Below are 7271 nucleotides of genomic sequence, written 5' to 3'. Positions count from 1 at the left end.
CAAATGCTGGTGGGGATGTGGAGAGATTGGGACTCTCATACACTGCTTGTGTGACTGTGAAGTGACACAACCACTATGGAAAACAATATGACGATTCCTTAGAAAGTTGGAATTGGAGATAGCATTTGACCCAACAATCCCAGTACTAGCTATATATCCTATAGAGGTGAGAGCCAGGATTGGAACAGATACATGCATGCTCATGTTCATCACAGCACTATTTACAATAGCAAAAAGATGGAAACAACCTACGTGCCCATCAGCAGAAGAGTGGATGACCAAACTATGGTACATACAATACTAGAATGCTATGCAGCACTAAAGAATAATGTAGAGTCTGCGAAACACTGCACAATATGAATGAACTTGGAGGACATTATGCTGAGTGAAATAAGTCAATCACAGGGCAAATATAATATTAGTTCTTTGTTTTGGAAGGTCAAGGAAAGGTTTATATATGGAGGGAAACTTTCTTTGTTGGTTGCCAGGGGTGGGAGGGAAGGAGAGAGAACACTGAAAAAAAAAAAATGCATTGACCCATGTCACTTTAGTTTGTGTATTTCACTGTACATATGTTATGTTTCAATAAAATGCATTAAAAAGAAAAAAAAAAGATTTACAATGATGTCAATTACAATGTTATTTTAGTATCATTTTTTAAGAACCAAACATTTGGAAACAAAGCAAAAAGTCCATCAAAAGATAATCAGTTAATAGATTTTGATTGCATCCTACAGGGAAATATTTTCCAGCTGTTCAAAAGAATTGGAATCCATGTGTGGTGCAAATGGTTAGTGTGCTTGGCTGCTAACCAAAAGGCAACAAACCCAGAGGCACCTTGAAAGAAAGGCCTGGTGATCTCCTTCTGAAAAATCAGTGATTGCAAACTATGGCGCACAGTTCGGCTCTGACACACATGGGGCTGCCATGACTCAGAGATGGTTCCACGGCACCTGGTTAGATTTTGGTTGAAAAGAATGACATTCCTCCTGAATCTTCCACATAGTCCAAAGCGAATTGCATTTCAGAAAAGAGGAAACTGCAACTGAGAAGTTGAAATTAATACTAGTCTTCAAGATAAAGGAGAGTAGAGATTTGCAGTGTTTCCTGAATTTGAAGCCCACCATGGAATATTGTAATCATATATCTACTAAATGTGTATGTGTATGTGTGTGTGTGTGTAAAATATATAATTCACTTACTCATTAAATTTAGTCATGTATTTATCAGATCACTTCAGAGAGGGTACGTCAGATCATTCCACTGGGAGGTGATAAATGGCATTTCCTCACATTTGTGAAGTGCATGATAATTTTCAAAGTGTTCTCCCCATCTTAACATCACTTGAGCTGCCCTGGTACCTTTGTTGTTGTTGTTATGTGCCATCGAGTCGGCCCCGACTCATAGCGACCCCTTCTTGGGTTTCCGAGGCAGTATCGCTACGGAAGTAGGATTGCCCAACCTTCCTTCCGAGGAGTGGCTGGTGGGTTTGAACCGCCAGCCTTCTGGTTAGCAGTCAAGTGCCTTAGCCACTATGCTACCAGAGCTCCTTCTGGTACCTTTAGGGGGTAGAAATTTTTGTCTCAGTGATTTCTTCGATATCAAGTGACCTGGCCCTCTCTTCAGGCCGCACCCTTGTATATCTCTGTAGCTTTCACAGGAAGTTGTCTATCGGACACTGAGCTAAGCTAAATTGTGGAACTAATCCAGATTCCTTTCCTTTTTCCGTCTATACACAGACAACCAGAGAATAGAATTTCTTTTCATGAGCTTTGGTGCTAGCCTCCTCCTTGGCTTTGTTCCTACCTTGTTTTGCTTTCTCTTTTCTCAACTTTGCCCAGTTGATGTCATCTTGGGGCGTCATCTGTGTACCTCAGAGCTCCCTTAGATGTTTCCAAGGCAGGTAGGTACAATCTCAGCATGTTTACTTTCTTTCTTTTTTCTTTTTTTCCTCTCCTTATGGCTAAAAGAAGTTGCTGTCACTGAAATGAGAGAAAATCTGTTTGGAGAGGGCTTTGAAGGGAAGGCTGAACTGAGAACAGCAGGGATGACAGGGCAGTTTCTTCAGAGCCTGCCACCATAATTGTGGGAGAAACCTCACGTGAGGATTATATTTCCTGAGGAAAGATTCCAGTCTTGGAGCAGTTAGGCATCTTCTAGGCTGAAGAAATATGGCTGTGTGAATAAAAACAGTTTTAATTATAAAATGAACTATAATGCAGTTGGGTTTGTATCTAACCTGCTGTCTTAATTATTCCAGAAGAACGTGAAGCCAACTTCTTCCCCGAGTAAACTAGCTTTAGAGGCAAATAAGCAACATTTTTCTTGGCAGAGTGAGTCTATCAGAAAAATGGACCAAGCCTCCATCCTTAGGACCTCCTCAACTGGAAACACTTCCCCACCAGGCAGCCATGTTGTGGAACCAGAAATTCTCCAATAGACATGGATTCTTTCTCCTCAAGGCAGAGTCTTATATGTTGGCATATATAAAAATCCTTTGGGAAGTTAGCTAAAAATACAGATTCACAAACTTCATGCCCCCACAGATCTGATTTAGCGAGTCTTAGATGTGACTCAGCAATCAGAATTTTAGTAAGCTCCCCATGAGGTGTGGAGGACCATAATCTGAGAAAAACAACTTTAGCATTGTGCTTAGAGATTCTTCAACTGATGATCTTTTCTTAGAGAAAGAAAGAAGAAAGTATGATGGATATGTGCTGGATCCTGCACTTTCACTCCTTGTTCTGGGTGCTTGAGGACTGCTGTGATCACCTGTGAGAATCCCGTGATGTTCTAACTAGACTTTGTTAAAACTCTAGACTCTCGTAAAATTCTTTCCAACGCCAGTCCTTTTATCTTCCACCTCCAAAGTGCTCCATAATTTTCACTGTCTATATACTTTTCCCAAGTATATGCAAGGGCTTCCCTTTACACAAATGTCTACCATTCGCAGAAGGAACTTTTGCTGTGTCCATTGTGGTTTTAACATGGATGGCAAAAGGATTTAAAGGACATATGGTCAGACTTTTCTGGGTTGTACAATAGACACCAGCCTGCAGCAGTGCATTGGTCATTGCCTCTGATTTCAGGGAAATGATCTTTTTTGCCCTGTAGTTTGCTGTCACCTATAAAGAGGCATCCTACATTATCTCCCTCATACCCACAAATGTGCCCCACACACTTGATTGATTAATTTACTTTTCTTAATGTATTTCAGGCTTAGGGAGCCAAGCCTATTTAAATTCCATAGAAGCTGACTAGAGAGGTCCCTAGTGAGTGCCCAAGAGGCTCTGCCATCAGTAAAGGACGTCAGATTTAGTACTCTGACTTTGCAAAAACTCATGGAGCATGGCAACATGAAATCACCACCAGCGCTGTACTCAGACCTGAAGCCAAAGCCTGACCCTCTGCCACCTCGTTTACTCATTTACAGAAAGGGTGTAATACCACCTATCTCTTTGGCTTATTGAAAGAATTAAGGGAAACGAGATGTGTGAAGTCTGTGGTATATAGGAAGTCTTCCCAAGGTTGAATTTCTGCGGCTGTTGGAAAACATCTGAGCCTGGATAGTGCTGCTGTTGGCTGGAATTACTGGCAGTTGCCATATACACCCCGTCCTCCATCTACAGATTCCCCTATTATTAATACCTTGCATTGGTACATTACCAATTGTAGCAATTGATTACCCAATATTGGTACATTGTTACTAACCAGAGTCTACAGTTTGCATTCTTTGTGTTGTACAGTTTCATGGGTTTTGGAAAACACATATACTATGTACCTATCGTTGTTGTTATGTACCGTTGAGTCGGACCTAACTTATAGCGACCCCTCCTTGGGTTTCCGAGGCAGTATCACTACGGAAGTAGATTGCCCCATCGTCCTTCCAAGGAGTGGCTGATGGGTTTGAACCACCAGCCTTCTAGTTAGCAGTCAAGTGCCTTAGGCACTATGCTACCAGAGCTTCCGTACCTATCATTGCAGTATGGTAAATCCCACTTGGTCATTGTAGTAGTTAGGGTTATGTGTCTACTTGGATGGACCTGGTTTAGAGTGGCTGGGCAGCTGGATGTAGTTATTCCCCACGATGAGACTGGTAATTGGCTCCATGGTGGAATCTACTGGAGCAGCTGAGTAGTTGCCCTAGGGATGTGGTCTGCTTCCAAAATATAAGGAGAAGTGTTGAAAAAGTCCCTGAGGTTTTGGGCACACTTATGCCCAGCCTGTTGCTGGGTCTTCATTTAGCAGCTTGCTGTGTTTCTTGCTGCTCTTGGGACTGACTGTCTCTGGACTTGAATTAGTGGTTTTTCATGTTAGGTAATATTGGGACTGTGCTATTTTATTTGCCAACCTTGGGTTTGTCAGCCTCAGCAGCCAGCAGCAGCCTGAGTGAAGAAACACCTGTAGCTCCAGTGGGCCAGGAGCAAGAGGCAGAGCTGAAGCCCACAGTAGAGGGGCTTTCACCCTGCCCCTAGACCCTGTGACTTTGACTCAGACTTCTAGCCTCCAAAACTGTAAGAGAATAAACTCCTGTTTATTAAAGGCATCCATCTGTGTTATTTCTGTTAGTGTGGCACGAAGTAACCAAAACAGTCATGGTGTATATTTTGTATGTGTGTGTGTGTGTGTGTGTGTGTGTGTGTGTGGAGAGAGAGAGAGAGAGAGAGAGAGTCAGATTTAATTTACTAATATTTTGTTAAAGTTTTTTGCGTCTATGTTCATGAGAAATTGTGATCTGGAGTTTTCTTTTCTAGTAATGTCTTTGTCTGGTTTTGGTATTAGGTTAATGCTGGCCTCATGGAATGAACTAGGAAGTGCTCCCTTGGTTTCTAATTTCTGGAAGAAGTTTTGGAGATTAGTATAATGTCTTCTTTAAATGTTTGGCAAAATTCACCAGTGAAACCATCTGAGCCTAGTGCTTTCTTTTTTTTTTTGGAAGAGTATGTGTTTTGATTCAATTTCTTTAATAGATATAGCCCTACCCTGATTCTCTATTTCTCCTTGTGTTAGATTTGGGAGTCTGTATTTTTTCAAAGGTTTGGTCCATTTCATCTATGCAATCAAATTTGTTGGCACAGAGATGTCCATATTATTTCTTTATTATCCCTCTAATGACCATGGGATTAGTAGTGAAGTCCCTGCTTTCATTTCTTATATTAATAATTTGTATCTTCTTTTTTTCTTCATTAGCCTAGCTAGAGGTGTATTCTCTCTCTACCCTACAATCTTCTCAGCATCTGACCTCTGGTTCTTGGCATGTAAACCAGCAGAGGTGTCCCACCTGTTGCCCCACCTGCAGGCTTTGGATTCGTCAGGCATTGTGACCACATCAGCCTATTGTTTAATCTATGGACTTGAGACTTGTCAGAGCCTACAATTGTGTGCACTATTTCCTTTAAGTAAATTTCTCTCTCTCTCTCTCTTTCTCTCTCTCTCTCTATATATATACATATATATATATGCTTTGGGGAGCTCTGGTAGCGTAGTGCCTAAGGCACTTGACTGCTAACCAGAAGGCTGGCGGTTCAAACCCACCAGCTACTCCTCAGAAGGGAGGTTGGGAAATCTACTTCCATAGTGATACAGCCTCAGAAACCCAAGGAGGGGTCACTATGAGTCAGGTCTGACTCAACGGCACATAACAACAACAACAGAGGTGTATTAATTGTATTGGTCTTTTCAAGAATAACTTTTGGTTTCCTTGATTTTTCTCTATTGTTTTTCTGTTTTCAATTTCATTAATTTTTTTCCTCTGATTTTTATTCCTTTCCTTTAGATTTAATACACTCTTATTTTTGTAATTCCTTAAGATGAAGCTTAGATGGTGATTTTTATTTTTCTCCTTTTCTAATACATGCATTTAGTGTTATAAATTTCCCTCTAACTACCACTTTTGCTACATCTCACAAATTTTGATAAGTTGTAGTTTCATTTTCATCTAATTAAACTATAATTATTCAATTTTTTTTTTTGAGATTATTTTGGATGTACGTGTTATTTGAAAGTGTGTGTTGTTTATCTTCAAATATTTTGGGATTTCTTTCCAGCCATATTTTTGTGATTAATTTCCAGTCTACTGTGGTCTGAGAGAATATTTTGTGTAATTTCTATTCTTTTCAATTTACTAAGTTGAGTTTTATGGCACAAATATGGTCTATCTTGGTGAATGTTCCATGTGAATGTTCCAAGAATATGTATTCTACTATTATGGGTGAAGTTATCTACAAATGTCAATTATAGCCAATTGATGATGATGTTATTCAGTTCAAGTATATCCTTACTGATTTTCTGCCTGGTGGATCTATCAATTACTGATAGAAGAGTGTTGAAGTCTCTAATTAAAATAGTGGATTTGTCTATTTCTCATTGCAGTTTTAAAGGTTTTTGCCTCATGTATTTTGATGCTCTGTTGTTTGGTGCATATACTAATTAAGGCTTGGTTTATGTCTTCTTGGAGAAATGACCCCTTTATCATTATGTAGTTATTCTCTTCATCCCTGGTAATTTTCCTTGCTCTGACATATTTCTGCTAATACATGTTAGCAGGGTGTATCTTTGTCCATCCCTTTATTTTTAATCTATCTATGGCTTTACATTTCAAGTAGATTTCCTATAGACAAAATATAGGTGGTTTTTTATTTTTATTGTTATTTTTTAAAAAATCCAGTCTAGTAATGTCTCTGTTAAGTGGTATTTTTTAGACTGTTCAAATGTAAAGTGATAATTGATATTATTAAATTAATATCTACCATATTTGTATCTGTTTTCTCTTCATTGACCTTGTTCTTTGGGTTGTTTTTTTTTTTTGCTCCTCCACTTTTTTTCTGCATTATGTGGTTTTAATTGAATATTTTATATGATTCCTATTTCTCTCCCCTTTTATATCAATTACAGGGTTATTTTTTAATTAGTCATCACCCTATATTTTGCATTATACATTTAAAACTAATCTAAGTCCACTTTCAAGTAACACTTCTCCACAACCCGAGTAGTACAGATAGTTTTAAACAGAGTATTCCCAGTTTTTCCCTCTCATCCTTTATATTGCCTCAGAAATCCAAGGAGGGGTCACTATGAGTCGGAAACAACTCAATGGCAGTGAGTTTGGTTTTTTCAGTTTGGTAGTTAATTTCACTCTTTTTTTAACAATACTAGATAATATATTCATCACAGTGTAAGGGGAGCGGGGCAAGATGGCGGACTAGGCAGAAGGATTGCACAGACCCTCTTCAACAAAGAAAAGGGAAACCAATTAACACAGACACAGAAGA

Source organism: Orycteropus afer, unplaced genomic scaffold (assembly GCF_000298275.1).
Source record: "Orycteropus afer afer isolate SDZICR_OR568_19922 unplaced genomic scaffold, OryAfe1.0 scaffold00009, whole genome shotgun sequence".
Lineage (NCBI taxonomy): Eukaryota > Metazoa > Chordata > Mammalia > Tubulidentata > Orycteropodidae > Orycteropus > Orycteropus afer.
The sequence above is the reverse complement of the archived record's forward strand: the minus strand, read 5'-3'. Positions refer to the sequence as shown.